The following is a 23320-nucleotide window of genomic DNA, read 5'->3' as shown; positions in this document are numbered from 1 at the left end:
GGGAGCTGAACTGAAGTAACCCAGATGTGACTGCAAGATGATGTTCAACACTTAGTTCAATACCTGTATAAAAGCCTGTGTGGTTAAGAAGACTTGGAAGGGAACTAAGAAATAGTTCTTATGCAGTAGGACAGAAAAAAATGCATGACAGAGGATAAGAGACGAGTCTGTATTGGAGACTGGGAGAGGTAAAAAGGAAAAGAAGTAAGGGGAAGCCTCAGAAGAAGTGATAGGAAAGAGGAAGAAAAGAATCTCTTCTTTGTTTCTTGCATAAAAACTTGTGCCTGAGGAAGAGCTCACTTGAACATTAGCAAAATAAAAAGAACCAGGAAGGCTGACCAGGGAAACAGTAAACTGGAAGCAAAAAAGAGAGGGAAAGGGCTTTCTTTTTTGTGTGTGTTCCCAGATTGCTGCTTTTTTTTCTTTTTCTTTTTTTTTCCTGGCTAAAAATCCCCTGATTTCCCAACTCCTTCTCATTCTGTAAACTGAGGTGGGATTTAAGACTTTCCCCATCATATTTATTATTGTTGTTGCAGTACCACCCAACATCTCAAACAAGGTCAGGACCTTTCTGGGAGAGAGGCTATGAAAACAAACAAAGATGATAAATTTTGTGTCCTGAAGCCTGGTTCACAGGCTGTTACAAGCAGTGTGAAGACTACCATTAATGTAAATGAGTGGTTAATATTTTAAATGTGCTAGAAAACTAAGAATGTGTCTGCATACTGCAATAACGTGTCATTCGGAGATGTAAAGCCAGCTCTGAACATCTGAGCAGCAGAAGTCTGAGGTAATTCATCCCAAGATGCAAGACCGAAGTTCTGGCCTCACTGGAGAGAGGAGGGGTAGGATTTTAGCCCTGCAGCTTCTGGGACAGGAATTAGCTCAAGTGTTTCTAAATGGTTCTTGCACTGTAGCGATGCGGTGCAGCTACAGTGGTTAACTGCAAGTGGTTAACTACGGTCCTGCCGTAGAAGGTGGCCAGGTTTTGCTGGTTTGATCTTAAAGCATAAGCTGTGTTTAATGTAAACAGAAGCAGCCTGGCAGGGCTGAAGAAAGTCAGGCTTAGGACTTGTCATTAATTGCCTGGGTACTCCTTTTTCCAGTTGCCAAGTCCAGTTTGGCCCTGGTTTGATCCCCCAGAGAGATGTTAGAACAATTCATAAGCACCTAGACAATAATCAGGTGATAAAAAAACAGCCAGCGTGAATTTGTCAAGAACAAATTGTGTCAAACCAATCTCATTTCCTTCTTTGACAGGGTAACTGGCCTAGTGGATAACAGAGAAGTAGGAGATGTGATGTATCTTGACTTCAGTGAGGCTTTTGACACTGTCCAACATGACATTCTTATAAGCAAGCTTGAAAAATATGGCCTAGATGAAATTGCCATAAGTGGCTGCAAAGCAGTTGAAACAAGTGTTCTCGAAGAGAAGTTACCGGTGGTGCTCTTTCCAGCTGCAGCAGGGGCAGCTCACCTAGCATCACTCGTCGGTCTCTTCCACGGAAAGTTCTGCTCTCTAACCCATCATTCAAAATGCTAATGAGAAAATACACTTTCTTTTTTTACAGGGACAATGGGTCAGGGGGAGGTTTGCAACACTTTGGAGGAATGAATCGGTGCAGAAAGGTCTATATAAAAATCACCCAGGTGAAATTCGGTAAAGAAGTGCAAAATACTGCCCTTGGAAAAGATACGGTAAATGCACGAAGACAAAAGGGGGAAGTAATTGGAAGGCAGAAAAGTGTCTGGGGTTTTGGGAGATCACAAGTGAAATATAACTCACAAAGGACATGCTATTGCAAATAAAGCACCTCTTTTTTCGGGATTCTTTAACAGGAGTGTCATGTGTAAGACATGGGAAGTAATTATTTTGCACCATATGGTGCTGGTGAGGCCTCAGCTGGAGTATTGAATCCAGTTTTGGGGACTGCATATAAAGAAAGATGTAGATAAATTGGAGAGTTTCCAAAAGAAATCATGAGGAAATGAAGAATTTTAAAAGCATGATTTAAAAGGAAAGGTTGAAGGAGTTAGGTTTGCCTAGAATATTTATTCCCCTTGCCCCTTTTATGCAGCAGGAGGGTCTAGACAGTCTCCTGAGGTCTCTGAGAGTCCTATATTTTTGTAGTCCTAACTGTAATACTGGCTATCTGAATAACATACTCATCTCAGTCACGATTAGTTGATGTCATAGCAGAGGCATCTTTAGAGATGTCATAGCAGAGGCATCAGAAAAGATCTGAAAGAGGAAGCAGATACTTGGAGTGGCTTCAGAGGGTCTCTCTGTGCAAGTACAGCAGTAAGGAAGATGAGTTTATTGGGGAAATAGAGAAGCCAGTGTTCAAAACTGACATCATTACTAGTGTGGAGAAAAACTACTTTATACATGTTGATAATTTTTGTGTGTGGCCACATGGATTTAAGTATCATCATTTTGACAAGTTGGTACCATCCTTCAACACTCAGAGGTTTCCTTCTGTAAAGTTTTCTTCACCAGAGATTTCTGATTGGATCCAGAATATTTTTTTCCTGAATTGGATCCAGAATATTTTTTTCCTGAATTGAAATGCAATAGAGTAAGAACAATGTTTTTAGAAAGTAAAAATTTTTAAGAAGGAAATAAGTCCACATTTACAGTATATGGTCAGATTTTTCTTTCTTTCTTTTTTTATGTTTATTTTTCAATTCCAAGATACATCTGCTGAATTGTATCATTTAGACATTGAGGTATTGGGAAAAATGATTGCTGGCCCTTGATTTCTGTTTCTCTGCTTTTCTTTAGAGCTGTATGACACATACTTGCATATACCTACCAAAAAGTTCCCAGCATTTGCAAGATTCAGTCTCGTGTGCTCCGCTGAAAGGTAGAGTTAAGAGTAAGCATGTCCAGATTAACTGTGGAGCAGCTCAGCTCAGTGGGCTAATGCAGTGCCAGGTATGGCATTTATCTTTGCTGCGGAAAGTTCATATGGTCACCAACAAAGTATTAATAGATCAGTAGATAATGAATCTTTGTAAGCTGTTAAGAAAGGAATTATAAATATAACTCCTTTTTTCCCTAGAAGCCAAATCCTCCTATCCTGCCTCAAGAAGAGTTAGACTTTCCAATGTGGTTTGAGGGAGTTTAAGCTTCCCCAAAGTTGTAGGGATTTGTGGAGCAAGTGGAAGTAGTCTTGCATCCTGTGAAGGATAATACTGCCCAGATATCCCAGAAGGATAATACTGCCCATTCGTCATCCCTAGGTCAGGCTTTGTGGCCGGTGGAGCTGAGGAGCCATGGTTATGGCTGCACTTCAGCCTGTCCTTCACGTTCTTCCAGACCAAGGTGTGGCACAGCCGTGTTCAAGGGAGCAGACACCCTTGGCTTTGTAGTACCACAGCTTCTCTGCTGCTAATACCTGTGACTTGAGTGGAAATGATGTGATTGTCTGTAGGTATGAGCAGAATCTGTATCACGACTCATCCTGTGCCTTTCCCAATACAATGCCTCAAAAGCATTCGTCTTCGCCCTAAAAAAACGAGCAAAAAATATCTCTGTCTCTTAGATACACACATACACACAAACCAAAAAAAAAAAAGAAAAAAACCCCCCGGACCTGGTTTAATCCACAGCAAACCCCAGGCAGATCGAAGTTAAACTTCCCATTCAATTACTAATTCATTGCTTTTGTTTGTGGGTATTGCAGTATATGTGGTCTGTGAGATTACCCGCTGATTGTCATTTTTCATAGCGATGTGGCTATCCCACAGAAGGGATTAAGAGTGAAGCTTCCTTTAGCGCTTGCACTTTGCAGTGTTACAGGGCACGGGGAAGTTGTTTTGCGTGTGTGCGAGGGGAGCTGTACGTGGATGCGAATTAATAGAGTTTTTAAATGTATTTTTAATTTTTATCTCCAAGCAATGCTCTATTATCAGCTAGATGATAAAATGTCTTGAATAGTTGACTCTAGGGCTTTCACTAAACTGCCCATGAATGCTGAAACCATCTGTTTTTCTGGACGTTTGTCAGGGTGAGTGTGGCAGAGGCAGCTGTTTGAAAAGGGACGCTTTGGATGATGAACCAGCCCATTGTTTCTGAGCGATTCGCTTGCATTCAGAGGCTCTACCCAAGCGTACTATAGAGCAATCAAAATCAAACTATTGTTTGTCCCAATCATATTGATCTGAAAAGAAGGTGGTGGGATGACCGCATTGTAGATGCAAATAGTTGTTTAGAGCAGCTGTATGCTGGCCAATATGTACCACAGTAGGAAAGCCACATGGAAGCTAGAGGGCTCCCTGCACCCTACTGGGGAAAGAGAAAAGATGATGCCAGATTGAACTCCAGTCTACAGCAAAAAGGAAGGCTCTGGACTGTTGGTATTGCTAGTAATTTGCTTTTTACAGCAATGGTTGACATTAACCCTGTAGTGCCTTAGTAATTAAAGTCAATTGTTTGGGGTTTTTTTCTGCAAGCACGTTGCGAAGAGAGTTTATCAAGAAGATAATTACCTAAAGCTACTGCAATGAAATATAGGAGCGACTGGATTGCTTGGATGTCAACTATCAATTTTCTCTTCTATAAAAATTAATTGCGTTTTTGTTGTTGTTTTCTATGCGGAATCATTCATGCACTGTTTAAAGTTTTCATAATTTATTTATGATGATGAAAATATAGCAGCTGAATCGAAACATATTGTGGTGTTCGTTTCTGTGTTAAATATAGCTGTCTTATCTCTGCAGAAAGCAGGGGAAAAGATGATCTTTAGTGCATGTAATGAAGATTATAGCTTTTAGTTTAGAGTAACTGAGAAAGCTGCACTTCATCCATTAACATTTTAAGCTTTTTAGTTGTCCTTGTCACTTCATTGCATGCATGCTAATATCTCCTCATATAAAATTTAATCTGTCGAACTAAATGAAGGAATTAGTATCAGAAAGACATCTTTCATTAAGCAATTAACGAATCTTTCTAACAAATCTACAAAAGCATATGTGTTTATATTTAATAAGTATTTGTATGATCAGCCAATTACAATACACAGATACCTCTTTTTTGTTTATTTGTGATATTACAAAATCTAAACTTACAATCAAGTTGTAATTATGCTTTAGCAAACGTATTGTAATTGTCAGCAACTGTGGTTAGGGGACTACTGTCTTTCAAAATCATCAGAGTCACGTAAAGCTTAATATCTATTTCTTTGTGTAAGAATCTTTTTTCCTACCTCTTCATGATTCACGGATGGAAAGAATAGTAGTAAAGAATACGCACAGGGAATACATTCAAGGATATGTCTTTTTAAAATTAACAATGATGTGTATGTGCATGTAGGAGGGAAGCAAACAAGAATAGGATGGCAGCCTGGATGAAAAGATGATCACCTGCACCAGCTGCAACACATTTCCTTTCACAGCTTTGGAGTAGCTTTTCAAATGTATTCTCTTTTCAGGACGCCTGCCTAATTTTATGAAGGGACACCGAACCCTAACTTAAACTGTTACTAAACCAGTGTCAGCCTCTGTGTGAAAAGTGAAAAATATAAGTAAAGATACTGACATTGTCCTTTTGGCCTCGTGCCATTATTAACATGTTTGCGAGTCATTTTCTTAGCAGGCTATACGAATGCTTCCTTCTTGTCTGAATTATTTTACTCTTCAGAATGCTCCATCTGATGTATAAACGTCCAGTTGCTGCAGCAGAACGAATTGTCAATTGACTAGTAATTCTTTCATATGAAAAAAATATGCTGCTTGATTTCCTTAAATAAGGTGGTGCTCGGGTACTAGTTGCTCTCTGATTTGGCCTGCTTTTATAGAACTTTTTAAAATTAAGTTGTCGCTTGGATCATGCAGTTGTTTGGAGAAAAAGACTATGGTAAAGCAGATGAGCAACAAATCACACTAGCTGCAAGTAATGGCCACTTTCTTGAGTGAGAAGCAAATTCTGCGTTAAAAAAATGGTTCATTTTCAAGCGCATAGAGCGTATACAACTCTTCTAAGCATTTCCTTCCACTAAATAATAAAGATTTATATTCTTTGGAAACTTCTACCCTTCTGAGTGCATGTAGGTCCATCTATGTGAAAAACTCTGGGCAGTCAGCAAGAAAACTCCATAGAGGAAAATTGGAGGTGAGCAAGAGGAATAAACCCCCAAGTACTTAAAAAACACCGTACCTGCAATTCTCTCCCTGGGGATGAGAGTGAGCCCCAGGGTAGAGATGTGAGTCAGGTCAGTTAATGAATTACAGGAAGGCACTTGGGAGTTATAAAAATGAATTTGGCCTGTAGAAAGACTTGTTTTTCTTTCCAGACATACCAAGCAACATTAAGACAGACAGTGTAGCATGCTTGATTTGACTCATTTGCTTATCTTTTTCATTAGCAGTTTGCTACCTGACTGTTTCAGAGCCAGCTCTCCAAGTGTTAAAGTAACTCACCAGCTTGACAGCTATCATATATGTCTGGCAGTATTAACAAAGTGCAGTCCTTGCCATAAAGTTTAAAAAAAATGTATCAGACACATACTCGCTGGTTGCCAGAGGACCAAACCTCTGAGCAGGAGAGAGAGAGAGGGAGATGCTGCACCACCAGCCAAGTTCAGGGAGGATGAGGAGCCAAGGCACCTGCTATGTTCACCTCCTGGAAAGGGTGGGGTGGAGGAATCCTGGAAATCTTTGTTCACTCTCAGGTACTCCTCTGTGGCGTCTGTGAAAGTCTGCTCAAAGTTTCACCCTTCGTGTCAGACTCGGGGTTGTGTTTGTCTCCTATCACGTTGTGGTGGAGGCCAAAGTCATCTGCTCAAGGATGCTTTCAGCCGTGTGCAGTGCGCTGCACAAAATACTGATAAGGCCCATTCCCATCCTGAAGGAGCCCCAGCCACTCTCAAGCATTAGCATTTGCCGCCTTCTTTTAATCTTTTGTTTGCTCTCACACAGCTTTCTGGATGTAGGCTTTTATTACGCTGCTTTTTTTATACGCCTTCAGCGACTGATTCCAGTGCCTACTTCCAATCCTATTCAGTTTTGCCAAATATTGGTGGTGTGAAATTATTGTTTAGTTAAATCCGGAGATTTTACCAAGTGCAATTCCTGGATCTGCTTTACTTCAAATGGAATTACACAAACAGGGAGCTACAGAATATCAATGTTTCATTATAGTCCTTCTGATGAAGAGCAGTATAAATACGTAGATAGACAGAAATCAGTGCCTTGGAAAAATAATACATCACTAGCGTATTGCACTTTAACCTTTTCCCATGATCAGTTTTCATCAGAAAAATTGTGGAGATGTGCTTGGGTATAGGTGTAGGGTTGTGGTTTTATGCTGCAGTTACCTGAGGGAATCATTTGCCTATGGTCTCAGGCTGAATTAGACTCTAGTTTGGTCAACCCAGTGTCCCCACGTCTGCCGTGCATTTCCCAATCCGGACACGGGTTGTAAAAGAGGTAGATGCAAACCATAATGTGGAACTATTGGTACTGTGTGTCTGTGTATTAACAGTATTTAGCTGGTTTTTTATTAGGGAACAAAAGTGGGAGTTTCTTTTTTAGAGTGATGGAAGACACAGATCTTTAAATCCTAATGGAGACAGGGAAATGACAGTCTGATATAAATAATGTTTCTTTGGGGTGGGCACACAGCAGTAAAGCCTGTTTTGCTTTGTTTCCTTTAGGATTTTAGTCTTCTTAGTATAAAAATGCATACATCTGAATCCACCTTTTTTCTTTCCTTATTTTTTGGTTTTAACACATGTTGTTACAATCCCCTAAAAAGGTTTTTTTTTAAAGCAGTCTCCTTTTCCTGGCAAAAATTTTCTTCCCAAAGAAGCATTTTGACAACGATACTGATTAACATCCTTTCACAAGGTGAATAATATGTTAGGCGAAAATGTAGTAGAGTTAGAGAATTTGGCACAAAATTGGAATAAGGACAAAATGTTGTCAGAATTGGGTGCTGGAAGCCATATGCTTCTTTTTTGAAGGTGGGTCACGTTTTTAGCTGTCAGATTGCTAAGAATCCTCATGTCACCCGTGGACTTCAGGCAGAGACAGGTTTTCACCATGGTGGGAAGGCAGGCCTGCCTGCTACCCCCAATTTGGCACATGAATTCGAGACTTGTACGACAAGGCATCTAATTTATCAAGCCTGATTTGTGACGTGGAAGGACTTCTCTTACAGAGATTTGATTTCCAGTCTTCCTGTGGCAAACTGTCATTTTACTGCAAGTTTCAGAAAATGGGGAAGATTGGGTTAGTTGTCTTATGTCTTTCTCTAAAGGATTCAACTTGTGAAGTTAAGTGCTGGAATAGGAATTTCATCTTTAGAAGAACACAAACAAGTTTTGTGACTTGTGGTCCCAGCATCGTTCTTCTGTTCGAGAGAACAGAGAGAGAAAGAGGGAAAAAGCTCTAAAAAAAATATTAAACTTCTCATCTCAACACCGAATGAGCTCATAGGTAATTTGCACCCAGATTTTTATGCCCACATTTTTGTATTAGCTTGAATAAATCTGCTGTTTTCACCTTCACCTTTTGCTGTTTCTTCCCAGTGTATTTTTAGGAAGCCTTAATTTTACTATGCTAAATAAGCATATCTCCCTGTCCAAAGAACTGGTCTCACTCCTGTATCATATAAATTCATCTTTCTTTCTTTTTGGAATTTTTTTTTTTAATTGTCCACTAAATGTTCTTTGAAGTTCCAGATGAGGTTTCATCTGAGATTTTTGGGAGGTGATACAAATATTTCTGTTGACAATACGTGGATTGACAGTACTATTGTGTTTCTGCGTCTCATTACTAGAAGAAATGAATAGCTCTTGGTCCTTGGCCTCCTCTGTGTTTTCACTTGTGGAAGCCCAGCACCCAGCAGAAATTCCTGTCTCTGTCCTGAAGCACATGACCTCTCAGCTGAGGCTAACAGATCTTCCATTGCTGGTGTCCCACATTTCTTCTTTGTGATTTCTGGTCCTTCTTTTTGTTGCTGGTGAGTCCTGACTTCATGTTCTCCTTAACATCTTTATATTTAATATTTTGTTTGTGAAAGTATTAAACCTAACTAGTCTTGAAGCCAGTCCCTGAAGTACTTCACTAGTAACCTCCTTCCCACATGAATCATCCGTTTTTCTGTGTACACCACTGGCTTCTGCAGCTGGTCCCAGTTCTCCATTTGAACTGGTTGTGACAACTGGAAATGCTCTGCTGAGTTCCAGGTAGATTAAGAATTACTGATTTTGTTGTTTTAGTTTTTAACCTAAAATAGTGGTTCTCCTGGAAAAGAAAGATTTAATGTCTAGCTGTCTCCTCTCAAAAATTATTTCAAAACCTCAGTATCTCTAAAGGTGTGTAGTACCCTAGAACCGCTTTTCTACAGTATTGCCATTAGAAAGAAATGGGCAACTCCTGATTTGTTTGAAGAGTGTATTTATTTCAACAAAAATTATCCCAGTAATCTTTTCAAAGTAGACTATTCTTGAGTTTTAATCTTTTCAGTGTTTGGAAATGAAGCTCAGTTGCACTTTATGGATGCTGTATGTCACAAGAAGGAGTTTTATGCAGCAATTTAGCATGCAGAATTTCCATTTCTGAATGGTTTTTAACCAGAAACTCGTTAGTCCTGAAAGGTGTCTCTCCAGCTTCCCAAGCATAAGCCAACAGATATGGACCCATTCAAACTGAGAGAATAATTATCCTACTTTCTTGCAAATGAGTTTTAAAAAAGGAGATGCTTATGGTTGTTAGAGATCCCGTAGCAATCTTTGTCCCGGCATGCTCATCCAGTTCTGCTTTAGATGCTTACCAAGTCATGTATCCCAGTCATCTCAGAAATTACCTTCCCCCTACTATTATTTGCTTTAGGTTCGGTTTGATACTGCATTCTTTATTTTATATCTTCAGCTGTCCATGGTTTAATTCCAAACCAGTGAAAGCAGCTTCTGAATGGCTGCACTGCCGTGGCTCTCGTGCATCTGAGTGGGGTCAGCCCTTAAAACGGAGCTGGTCACCAGCAGAAATGGAAGTTATTTGTGTTTTCCTCAAGTGAGGGTGGCTCTCAGATAGCTTCTTCATGTTTTATTAGGAGGAGTCACTGACCTTTCAGTTCCTATGTGAATTTTGTATTTGGGAAAGTGGGTGATGTGGCATTTCTAAAGACATAGAAACTTTTGTGTATAGATTTATCGAACAAATTTGATATTCAGTACTCACTGCAGACAAATACTGCACATTCAGTCCTCAATATGCATGCATAATAGTAATCAGTATTAAATGAGGAATGTGTACTCAGCCTTCAACTTGAAGTAAAGGCTTTCTTCTTAAATGACATGTTAACTCTCTCATTCCAGCAATGAGTGAATCAAAGTTTAATGATAGTAATGAGGCTAAATTAAGACAGTTTATGCATGAAATAAATATGAAAGGTTATAAATATCAATTTAGTTCCAGAATCTTAAACTTTTTAGGTCAAAAAACTTTCTGCTAATATCACTTTGTTTTTAACTGATGGATGTTTACCTTCACTTCTATTTTAAAGCCAGTTTCTCTCCTGCACTGAACACACAAGAAATATAAAATATTGATGGAAAATGCTGTGTAATAACATAGCACAGTGATGGTTCAAATACAGTGATGACCAATGGATGGCAGTTATAGTAAAATAAATATTTGGCATAATTTAAAAAAAACCCAGAGTTTAGCCTCTTTCAAAAAGGCTTAGCAGTAAAATTTATGTTTTCTTAATTTTATGAGAAATTTCATGAAGGGTTAATCAGTTTGATTTATATTGCCACCCTAGGAAAAAGATTAAAAGAGTTTAACTTAAGACTCCCCATGTCCAGCTGAACTGAGATACACTTTTTGATCAGACTGGATAATTTACCTTTAGGGAAATCATCGTGTTATGGCATATATTAAGGGAGAGTTAAAAATGGTTGCCACAGTTGCAGTAACTTTTGCTAAAATCAGTGTTGACATTGTTTAGCTATTGTCAGAAAATGAATCAAAGTATTTCCTTTATTAAAGGATAAATTCAATGCTTCCACATGAGGAAGTGGGAGTGCTCCAGGTAGCCTATATGTGATGCCCAGTTTTCAGCATGATCCCTGCCTGGAGCTCGGTGGGATGCATGCCCAGACCCCTTATTGGAGTGCAGTAGTATTTGTACCTTGGCATGTTTAACCCTTTAAGCCTCTGGGGAGTGCAAATGGGCATTCAGAGCAGTTCCAGTGTGATTTTGTACTGTTTTTGTTCCCTCCCTGGTCACGTCTCCTGAGATGCTGCTCATGGTTTTGTGGAAATAATTTATACTAGTGCTGTAATGAAGACATAAAGGGCACCATTCATTCTCCTAAACAGAGATGTCTGTCCTGCGTGGCCTCCAGCTGTGGGTCCAGAAGGATGCAATTCTCCCTCCGTGGCAGTGTCAGACCTGCCAGCTCTGTGTGAATGTGGAATAAATACCGTGGAGCATCTCACGGTACTAGATAGACCCCTGTCTTGAGGCAGCTGAATTGAGCCCTGCTTGGTTATTTCAGGTGAAATAAATCAGTTTGAGCTCCATTGACTGTACTGGTCACTGTTGGGAGCGGGGGGGGGGAGCGTAGATAGAACATTTTTAGATGCCTGCATTCAGGTACCTGAATTCAATCTGCAGCCAAATCCCACGCACGCAGCCAAAAGCAGGGTACTTACTCTCTTCTTTGGTATATGGGATACAGGCTGGAAACTGTTGGCATGCCACTGCCTACAAACCTAAAACCATCGTGGTGCGTACTCATCTTTAAACAAAATGTGAAATTCTGGTAAGTGAAGTGTAAGATACATTCACTTGTCCTAAGTTCGTGCACCTGACCTGTTTACGTGAAGGCTGTAGTCGTCCCTCTGCAGTCAAGGGGGGTAAGATGGATATCTCTACACAGGAATTCAGCTCTTGAGCACATGAATTGGTGCTAGGAATGATGCTTTCCATCAGCTCTATAGGATAGGTAGGGCAATTAGGATCCTTACTGATTGCTTTCATTTAAGGGAAATTAGTCTTGACTTAAATTGCTTCCTGTTACAGCTTCAGAGAAAGACCCCAAAATGTAAAAGAAGTATAATCGACAGAGTCTGCAAGGAGTGTGGAGTGATACCCCAGCGATGTTGGGGAGACAGGCAAATAGCAAACAGACTTGGTGGTTGGCTGACTCAGGTATAGGGCTGAGTGTTGAATTTGGGTTAGGAATTATTTTCTTGCTCATCTTCTTTGAAAGCATGGCCTGTTGATTTTGTGTCAGGGATGGGCTTAGCAGTGGCTTATTCCAACTGTCACCATGACCTCTAGTCTGTGTCTTCTCCATGGTGAATTCATGAAAGAACAATGGCAGACAGTTGGTATTATTGTGGTGGGAAGGAAGGGGAAAACTCTGATTAATTCCCAGGAATAGTGAACTGTCCCTAGAATAAACTAATGTTCTTTAGTAGCAATTCCTGGTAATTCTTTCTGTCCTCCAACAATGGTTTCTGTTCATGTGACAAAGCTCTACCCTTCATTTTGTCATCTTCTCTCTGGAAAGTGTAAAGAAGAGCTCTTCTGGGAAATAAAACAAGGTGGCCAAAAAGAGAGAAGCCTAGCTGTCCCATTCCACCTTGAGAGCATCCCCGCTTTGCAGAGGTCCCTGGTGCAGAGACCCCTGCCCCAAAGTTCTGTCCAGCTAGTAGGGGCTGTGTGTTTGCACTCACTTGGATCTGCAGAAGAGCTGCACAAGAAGGAGTAACTCTTGCAGGGATGTGGCTCTGCTCATAGAAGGTCAACTTCAGGCTGAAGGGACTTTCTTCCACTGTATTTCCAACCCTGTCACAGTGAGTTGCCCACTTAATTACAACAGTGCTGAGTGTTTTTCAGGATTAAGAATCAAAGCTGAAAGGTAGGGTGCAGATGTGGATTGTCCAAATATGAAGTACTGGCACCTGTAGTACCCTGCATCTCTCAGTGAGGGGTCATTACATGGCCTGAGGCTTTGCTGATGGTGGCAGAGAGGCTGCAACCTCCTGTCTGCCAGCAGCAACCTCCCATCTCAGCAGCTCTGGTTACTACCAGTGATGATCTTGAGGGAAAGTCAAAGTAAAAATGCCTGTCTGAGCTAGATTAACTTGTACCCATGTTTTGAGGTGGAAACATCCTTGTTTAGGTTTCTGAACAGGATGAGCTGGGATGAATACCTGCAGGCGACTCAACTTCATGACTTGGGGGGTTTCTTCCAGCCCTGTGCTCTTTCATCGTTTGAGTTGCCGTAACCTTAATTAAGGTTGCCTTCTTACAGTATTTTTTTAAAATATGTTCTTGGAAGTGTTGGACCGCTTGTGAGTTTAAAGCAAATTAACAATACTTCTTTTTTTTTCCCCCTGTAAAAGCTGTTTTACAATATGTCTCTTGTAAACTTGCAGCTTTCTAAGTTTCTGTATCAGAATGTGAATTGATTATGGGATTTGACGGATCGTATCCCATTAGCTCTTTGGCTTGTAGGAAACAGCCCTTGACCTATTTTTTTAAGCTTTATTTCATAAATGTTTTCAAAACTGTCTGAAGATCAAAAAAGCAGGGTCATTCATTTAAATTTACTTTAAAGACCAGCGGTTCATGGCTAATGAATGTATGGTTTATTAATCAAATGTATGTAGCTGAAAGAAGCCAACTACAATTCACTTACAATTGCGATTTTACCCTATTTTAACGTTATTTTAATGAGCTACAGATTTGAATGTGGGCTTTGTTCATCTGTTGCTTCCACTCAATTGCAGTTTCACCCTAAGAAGACACAAGACAGATTGATCAGGCTTCCAGTCATTGTGAGACTTAAATGAAGTGAACAGGGCCTTATGTTTCAAAACCAAGTGAGAGGATTAAAGCAACAAAAAAAAAAATCTCCTATGTTCTGTCTGCTGTTCTTAAATTTGATTAAGCTACTTGCCACTAAGCACTTTTGGTTTTACTGTAAATACAGCCTAGAAATAAATTTTCATGGCCGCAGGCACCAATCAGCAAGTGATACCATGAATAATTAGCACTTAGAAACACTTGTTCATGTTAGAATATTTCTTTGATTGCCATTTCCAAAAACATACTCAGATAATAGGACAGTACATTTCTTTAAGGTCTAATTGGGATAGAGCTCCATGCCAGCAGTTACAACAGTAGTATAAGCAAAGTTTTCCTTTTTTTTTTTGGAGGGGGGTGTATGTAGTGCAAGTTTGTATTTTGTGAGAACAGGAAAAAAAGAATAGTCTCAAGCTAAACTATAATAATTTGACGTATCCATATTTTATTTTTTAAACTACATCATTCCGTTTTGGGCTATAAAAGGCACTTTTGAACCTGAATATGCCCATATCTCATATTCGCTTTGTAAAATGTAAGCAGATTGCAACCAGCATGTAAAATAATGAAATGGCCTGTGAAGACAGGGCAAGCAAGAATTCTGTAAGCTACTATAATCTTATTCTACTTTATTCTTAAAAGCTCTCCAGTTGGCTTGAGAATGTCTGATGGGAAGTAGCAATCCCTGTGAGTTATACTGAACATAAACTCTAGGAGCAGCAATGTAGAAGCATAGCTCAGTTTTATAGAGTTTTGCTGTGGTTTGTATGTTTAACTTTTGACATAAGTGTGTTTGAACTGCGAAGTCCATCAAGAAATACTGTGAAAATATTCATCACACTAAATAATGCTGTATTTTTCACATATGTTTAATTTACCTATTTTATAATTGGGTTTGATGCCAATTACACATTTCTATATTTGATGTACACCTTTTTTGTTCTAAATTGACTTTTGAATTTTGCATGACAAAATGTTAAGTAGCAAAGCCATTTAACATATCTGTACTTCATCCCACGTTTCTTGTGTACCCAAACTCCCACCCTACTCTAGGGTGACTTTCTGTGCAGAAAAACCCTGCCTGCACATTCCGGTGGCTTGAGTAATGTGGGGTTGTTATCTCAAATGACTTTTTACCGTAAGATTTTAAATGAGAAATACAGGAAATAATAAGTTTTGCTGATGCTGAGACATTTTGCAGGGTTTAAAATTGCTTTTAGAGTGGAAAACAGCTATAGAATCCCTTAAAAGAAATGTTTTTGAGAACTGATCTTTATATAATGCTTTGGCTACATTAAGTACAAGCGCTAACCGATTAGTGCAGTATCTCCATGGAGCAGGCTAGATTTACAGCTGGTGAAACTGAGGCAGAGAAGGAGAAAATGGACTTTCTGGTGTCCTTAAGCATATCTTAAGTGATCAACGTCACTACACAGCAAATGAAGAGCAGGCTGCCATAACTGTGCCACTTTTAATCCAGCTAGAGTGAGAGCAATGAAGGGTAGGGAAGCTGTGGCAGCATAGTGGTCAGCATAGAAATTTGGGGGGCAGCCTCGGTATATCTTCACTGACTATGTCTGTGGTACCAAGATGAAAGCTAATTGGGGTTTGCCTCACTAGACGGTGAAGTATACCTTCATTCAACATCCTAAGGACAAATGCAATATAGAAATTGTAAGATTGTGATCAGATTTGGGAGTCCCAGACTCCCAGATTTGCATGGCTTTCTCTTGAGCATTCAGACTCTCCTTGTCTTGTCTAAGTGTTAGACTAATGTCTATCAGCCTCAGGAATTAAATGTGTGAGAATGAACACATTGATAAGAAAAACTAATTTATAATCAACACTGAGTCTTTATGCAAAAATTTAGAATAATGCAGGTCTTAAATCTGTCTGATTCCCACACATTGTTTGTTTTTAAATAATGTGCTGCATGAAGTACATTTTTGTGTTCTAGGGAAATGATCGTTAATAGACCTTTGTGTATTCTCAGCCTTTGTGTGGCCATATGTAAACTTGAGGAACCGAGTTCTGCTGTGTGCATCTGTGTCTAGCTGAAATCAAAGGTGATTTGATTTTTTTCACCCCCAAACCAGAATTTAGGTGAAAAAAATATTCATGGTGAATTTGAAGCACAAACATATATTTTTCTTCTGTATGTTAATTTTTATGCAAGTTGTATGCTATTATATAAGAAGAAAGCTTTAAGAAATATTTGCATGTATTTCTAATAGAGTTGGATTACTTCATGTTTCGTAAAAGTATATATGAAGACAAAAGCACATGAAATTTTGTAAAGCATTTGTGGGCTCATTTTCTGCAGTGCAGGGTGTTTGGCAGCACAGTCAGTGAATATTTCTGTATAGCTTCGCAGCGTTAAACAAATTTCTCTTGACATTCAGTATATGTAAGTAACTGAGAATGTAGTTCATTTCATTTAGTGTTCAGTCATCTAAAATCAAAGCATTTGGGAAATTATTACTTAGCTTTGATATAAATGAGTAATCTACCATGTATTAAGCTTGCTCTGTTTAAACTGAAGTTTCCAGATAGCACAGGTTACCATCTGTATTTTTTCATATTATTATTGCCCTCATAATAAGTTCAAGGTGAGGCTTTCAGGCAGTAAGCTGCAAGTCAGTTTTCATATAAACACTTTAGAAAAGCTATCTTGACATCAGCAGCTTATGCAGTCTTCCATCTATAATGTAAATGACTACACCTGCGTTATTTTTATTTCTTCATTATTTTGTGGCTGCTCATTTAAAAATGTTTAAAGCATTAAAAACGTCTCTGCAAATACGTGTGAAAGGAGACAATTGTTCTTGTAGGAAAGGCCAGGAAAACCCACAAAAGAGGCCAGTGAGACGATAAACATAAAGGTCCAGGAGGTATTATGATGAGGTTCACAGATACTGTGTTCCAATCAAGCTCAATAAGCTCTGAATTCCTATTATGTTTCTCAAGCCTCCAAAAAGACATGGGAAGAAACCAAAAGTTTAAGTCAAATAAAAAGCACTTAAGCCAAGAGCACATGAATGTAAAGCTGGGTAATGGAGCTTTCATCTCCGAAATAAAAACAGTTCAATTCAATTGGAACCGAAGTTTCTTCCCCCTTTGAAAAAGTTTATTTTAATGAGTTTCCATTTTATGCGTGGGCTGTTCTTTAATCGATGCTGCTCTATTGAAGTTTTACCCAATGAAGACACAAGACAGATTGTCCAAGCTTGCGGCTATTGTTGGGAGTTGATGAAGTGTATGGGCCCTTATGGTTGATAACAGAAGTAGATGGTCAGAGCCAATAAATAAAACTTTAACTCTGATTGTTGGGTGCTTTATGCTGAAAAGCTTTCTATTACCATGAATCTTCGGTTTTGAAGGACTTGTGAACCCAAAGGCAGCTCGTAGCTCTGTCACACAGACTAAGTCGGTCAGACAAGCAGCAATCTGTCCTATCCGATAAACCCAGTTTTGTCTTTTAAATTCTAGACTTCTCTTCAGGAATCAACATTGTTAATATCTTGACAGACCATTAACTTCATAATACATGTATCTGCTGCCCTGTTGATTTATCATAAAAAATTGATGTTTGCGGAAGTTAAATTGTGCTGTCCTTGATCATTTTTTTACAAAGAAAATATCAGAAAGAACAATTTTAACAACTGGAAGCTTGTACTAATGTTTGAGGAAATTAATAAAATATTTTTGTGACAGCGCTGAGAGTCACAAGTGCAAAAGAACCATAAAAAGATTCATATCAGTATAGTAAGATATCAGAATATTAACCTAGGGTTTTGATTTTGTTTCAATGAGAAATGAGATTTATTTTGCAGATAGAGCAGTCCTAGAGCCACATGTGTCTGTCTCTTGGTCCGAGGAGATCTCAGTGAACAGAAGAGCAAATACAAATTCAATTAAAATATTCTGCATATTTACTGAAGAAATGTCATTCCTTTCAATTTTAAAGAGAAAATATGTTAAATATTTGTTTTATAACTGATTTTGTCTGAGCCGCAATACCTGGAGTGTGGCAGCTAGTGGCTGCCTCACTTTGGAGGTGTCACGCAGATATTTGGCTTTAGGGATGCATTGTGTATCCTGGAGTTTCCCGATTCCTGGGGTGAGAGGGAAAGAGAGGGGGTGAAGAACCCTGACCAGCTGGGAAAATGCAAGGAGTGCAGGTGTGGGTACCCTTGGGATGGATGGCAAGAGGGAGAGGGTAAGGTTGCAGGAAAACAGGTTTCTCTGGGAATGTCTGTTGTCTACTTGCATGAAGGTCGCTTAAGATCTGTCCCTTCTAATCTTCTGAGGTTCTTCTTCTTCGACATCTAGGTATCAGAACATCTTTCAGTGGTGTGTGAAGTGGCATGGCTAATATTTGTCACATGTGGTCTGTTCTCTGTTACTCCTTACATCTGAACAACAAGAAAACACTTCTTTACTGTGAGGGTGGTCAAACACTGGAACAGGTTGCTCAGACAGGTTATGGAGTCTTCCATCTATCAATATATGGTCCTGGACAACCAGCTGTAAATGACCCTGCTTGAGCAGGTGGGTTGAACTATACGGTCTCAAAAGGTCCCTCCCAACCTAAACAACAGCAAGTTTTTGTGTACTGTGCAGTATTTTATTCTGTTAGGCATGTTGCTTGGGTTCTAATACTCCATGTTGTTGGCATGTGCTTCAGGAAAGAGAGGAGAGAAAGGTGCAGCTTGCATATGGAATAGGAGGTCATTCTCAGATTGGCTGCCAAAAACCTCCTCTCCTGTAATGATGAGTTTTTAATCTGCAATGGTAATCGAAGCAACATCAGCTCATATACAGTACATGGGGAGGGTCAGCAAATCTTTTTGATGCATGCTTATTATGCCTGAAAAAAAATCTCTATTTAGCCTTAATATTTGATACAGTTGCTTTACTAACTGGCGCTGCACTGCACACTGTTGATCATTCTTCACTCATGCATTTGATGGGGGTGAAAATACTTTGTATTTTCTTCATTCAAAGACCTGTGTTTTGTCCATCTTCTGGAACAAGTTGGGCTTGTGAGAAGAGGTGGCACAGAAAGAGGAAGTAATGTACAAGCTGTGGGAGGTCAAATGGATGCATTTAGTGTATACCAAAGAATCCTGGACTGTAGCTGTGGTGCCTCTAAACTGTGCACCAGTGTGTGTTTAAGGACTGACTTTGGATGAAGTATAGAAATCCTTTATTGTACATGCAATACAGCAGCTACTCCTGCAATGCAATATGCTGACCCTAGTCTTCATAGCCATAAAGATCTCATATCTTTCATGTGCTAAATATGCTGATATTACCATACTCTTGCAAACCATGCTTTAACTCAAAGTGTGTTAGATGCCGTAATGGAATAAAATGTTGTGTGTATGACTCTGTTGGGATGTGGGTAGCTGGAAAGGCTGAACTTAGAGTAAGAAGCTTTGAAATACTTGGAGGAAAGCCAGCTACTAAAATCTCTGTGAAGAGTGGACCCAGATGAAGCCAATTCAATGGCAAATTAAAGGTCAGGCTAATTCAGTGTTGACCAAAGTTGTTTGGAACCCAAGATGAGTTGCTCAGGCACTTGTGAGAGCAAGTGTGCTAATTGCAGCCTCAATCCAAATCACAAAGAACTTAACCATCACTTGTACTGTGCAGGATCTCTTCTGGCTCTCTCAGTAGATAAGCCACTAACTGAAAGGATTCAAAGGCTTGATTCCATCTTACTCAACTAATGACACTTCCATCCTTATTACATTTATCTGTCCATTGCTGTTGAAGAACACTGTGTTCTAGGAACTGGGGACAGCATGACCTGTTCTTAAAGCAGGGATCATATATTTCCATGATCCAGATCTTCTTACTGGTTCCTGCCTTTCTTTCGTAACATGCTTAGAGACTTGAACAGGAATAGTGATACAAAACTCTGGATATTATTGTATTATATTATTGTATTATGTTATGCCGAGTGGCTTTGTGCAAGCAGATCTCCTTGCTGGGGAATACGTAATGTGAGCTCTTGCAGATGAGATTCATTCCCTTGCCAATGCCCATCCTTGCACAGAAGCTTCACTGCCAGCTCTTTCCCAGGGAGGGCTTGTGGCTGTACAGACATCCTCAATAGCAGCGGGCTGTACACCCCAAAGTGCCCAGGGAGAGAGGGAGAGTCACAACCAGCAAACAAAGCAATTCAGAGACTCACTTCACCATTCACAACAGGAATTCTCTGGGAAGATTCAAATTCACTGAGCAGGGAGAGCAGTGCTCCTTCCTGAGGCATATAATTATAAGTCTGTTCCTGGGTATTACCTGGCACAGCGAGGTGTGCTTGCATTTTCCTCATGAGATAAAACTATTCCTCTCCCTCTAATTACATGTGGTAGGAATTCATTCTTTTTGTATTTAAATCGGGTTTGTATCAAGGTTCTTTTACCTGCTAATATACCTCAGGTTATAGAGTTCCCTTAATTCCTCTACTAATGGAATTAGAGAATCTGCCTGTTGTTCCCACAAGGAAGCCCTGAAGGGTGGTTATCCGTGCTTTGCCTTTGATAGACTAGTTCATCTGGGGGTTTCACCAGTTTCAGCAGCTACACGTCGGGCAAAAGAATCCTGGGCAGTTAAAGTCTGCTGGCACCCTGACTTACTACCTTCTTAAAAAATGTTCTCTCTTCTCTTATATATAGCATCAGTAGAGCTCTGGTGACAGTATCAAAGAGAAGTGTAGCTAGAGAAGACTCTAGTTTCTTTGTACGTCCTGGTTTAATGAAAGGGAAGGTTGTTGGAAGAGTGCTGTTCATCATTTAAGATAATGAAATAAAATGTTCAATTAGAATACTGGCTGTATTTTGGATAAATTTGCAGCCATAGGTCCTTTCCCATGCATCACCTGCAGCTATGGCACATGAGGACCATGAAATGTATTAGGAGCAAGCACTCTGGCTGTAGGAAAGGACTGGGATGTGTGTAACCCCCTGGTGAGGCTGCATCACAGGTCCCTCATCGTGCTTAAAGCCTGGGCTCCATCCAGGAGCTGCACAACTGCTCAGTAACGGGCTTTGCCTTTTCTGGTCAAGCTGTAGCAGTTAATGACTCAAGCTCTGGAAACCCCTGTTGTGTTAAGCAAGATGGTGGGTTGTCTCGGGTCCGCGGAGCGCTGACACACTGACTTCTAAGTCTTTGGAACATCAAGCAGCATCCAGTAGGAAAACTGTACGTGATAGAGCAAACTTCTTTTGCCAGAAGATAAGGAGTGTTAGAATTCGATTTATATGATAAAAGTACAGGCTAGAGGCTGTATCGCTTGCTGTCCTTTATTATAATCCCCCAATTGCCAGATATGGGTCAAAAAGGTAAGATGTACTCTTTTGTACCAAAGCGGTGGAGTAATGAGGACATCTGTTTTCATATGGTACTTGACACACACTACCAGAAATTTGATGTCATGCTGTCCAAACTTGTACATCATTGCAGAATTGCATTAGCTTTTCTGATTGATTCTGACAAGTCACTGACAGTTTTTGAGGTGAAACACAGACATGACAAAGGGCAAGCAGAGGCTGCATATGTCAGCTGGAACACTCCCTTGTTGACTCAAAGGGGTGAAAATCTTTCAGTCTTGTCTTTATCTGCCCCTTGCTGCTGTTTAACCTCCCCACCATTGCCCCAGCATGCACAGCTTTAGACATTATTTGGTTACGGGAGTGAGTCCTTTTCAGTTTTGTCTTCAAAGTATAGTGCCAGGGAATCATTTTCTTTTCATGGGTTAATGCCTGCGCCCATAAGGTAAAAAATGTAGTTCAGTAACTTTATTCATCATGAATCATGCAAGGTTGATTTCATTTATCATATTACACCATAAACATAGTATTTTGTGGTTTGTATTTACACATGCATAAACTTAATTTACCCTCATGGTGTCAAGCAAGTCCTTATTTCCTTTCCAGAAAGTGTCAATGTATATGTACTAACACATAGTGTTTTAAAATATCAATGCTATGAAAAAAATAGGGTTTTTTTTAATGTTGTAGGGGTTTTGGGGAGGTTTGGGGTGGTTGTTTTTTAAGAAAAATAAGGACAAATTGCACTCCAGTGATGATACACACAGGTTTACCAGCTCTGAAACAACACAGGATTCCCTCCGGTGCTACTGTCAGTAAGGTCAAATGCACCATTTGTTCTCAATATATGTTTCTAGGTATGCTAGCAAAAGAGCAAGTGGGGTGCTGTAGCATAGCAAGTCGGAGTGGCATTTTATTTTACGATTTTACACGCTCTGTTCTGCTCCAGCCCTTCCCTATGAGATGTGTGGTCATTTTTTGGCCATGACTTGTTTTGTCCATTTCTTGAGAAACAGCTGATCAGGAAATGCAGACCAGTTGTATTGCAAATATTTGCTGCTGAAACACTCAATGTTCAATAGAAGTAATAAAAGAAGGATGTAACATAAATGGAAGAATACTGTATTGCACCTGGTTTATCTTGCTAGACTTGCACACTGATCTCAGAAAGGATCAGATCATGTATGCCTTGGTTTTGCAGATAGGCACATGTTACACTCTTTTGGCTGATTTATACTTTTTTTGCAAGGAAACATAGAAATGCAGTGATCCATTTTAGGTGAAATACTGAAGTTGGCATTTATGATTTTAATGAAAAGATAGCTTCAAACCATATGTTCTTATTCATAAAAGAAAGCTCCCTTTTCACAAGGTTTTTTTAATTAAGAACAGGTCTTTTTACAAAACAGTATTTTAATAGTATTGAAGAAACATAAAAGGAAAAAAATTAATAATTAAGGAAAAATATAATTAATTGTAGAGTCTTAAAGTAGTATCCAAGTGTTAAACCACAGATTATATGAATATTGTTTAGATCTGGCTTTTTCATGAGCTTAGAAATTTCGTTTTGAAAGTGTTGTGATCTCTCAGTTAGGTTAGTGGAAGGCACTTGTAGGTGAACTATAGACAGCATTATCAGCTCTTCCCAGAAACGATGTGTGAAGCAAAGCAACAAACTTCCTCACCTTTTTGTCATGTAAATTCCAATAGACCACTTTACCGTAGTGCCTTCACCCCACCAGGCTCTGTGAAATGGAGAGAGTTAGATCCTTTCAAAGTATTTGATCTGTGGTCACCTATTTTCTTTTTCCTATGGAGATGCAGACCTCTCCTGGTTGCAGGAGACGTGCTTTTCTCAGTTAACCTTTGTGGACATCTGAGATGCAATTCATTGATTCTCCAGGATTCATGGATTACACTTTGAAGACTCCTGGCATTTGGAGGGCAGTGTCATCTCATTTTACATGCTGTCTGAGCTTCTAAAATTATGCACTGATCATGCAGTGGTCGTGGTGGCCATTACAGGTGTGGTTGATATTTCTGTGGCTGTAGAGAGCTATGGTGGTAAAGGCAGACCCACCAGAAGTTGCTCTGCTGCACAGGCTCTGTGGTTGGACTCTCAGACTTCATATGGGCAAAGCTGGCC

At 39.7% G+C, this 23320-nt stretch overlaps 1 protein-coding gene and 1 long non-coding RNA gene across 2 annotated transcripts in view; both read left to right on the top strand.

Moving 5' to 3' along the window:
* CYP7B1 (cytochrome P450 family 7 subfamily B member 1) overlaps window positions 1-23320 on the top strand; it is a 181427-nt gene that overhangs the window by 34771 nt on the left and 123336 nt on the right. The window lies entirely within an intron of this gene.
* LOC142406172 (uncharacterized) lies at window positions 1613-4595 on the top strand. Its single transcript, XR_012774480.1, has 3 exons — window positions 1613-1698; window positions 2786-2938; window positions 4013-4595. It is a non-coding gene; the product is annotated as an uncharacterized LOC142406172 (long non-coding RNA).

Source organism: Mycteria americana, chromosome 2, assembly GCF_035582795.1.
Source record: "Mycteria americana isolate JAX WOST 10 ecotype Jacksonville Zoo and Gardens chromosome 2, USCA_MyAme_1.0, whole genome shotgun sequence".
Taxonomy (NCBI): Eukaryota; Metazoa; Chordata; class Aves; order Ciconiiformes; family Ciconiidae; genus Mycteria; species Mycteria americana.
Note: the sequence above shows the minus strand (reverse complement) of the source record. Positions and strands in the feature narration are given on the sequence as shown.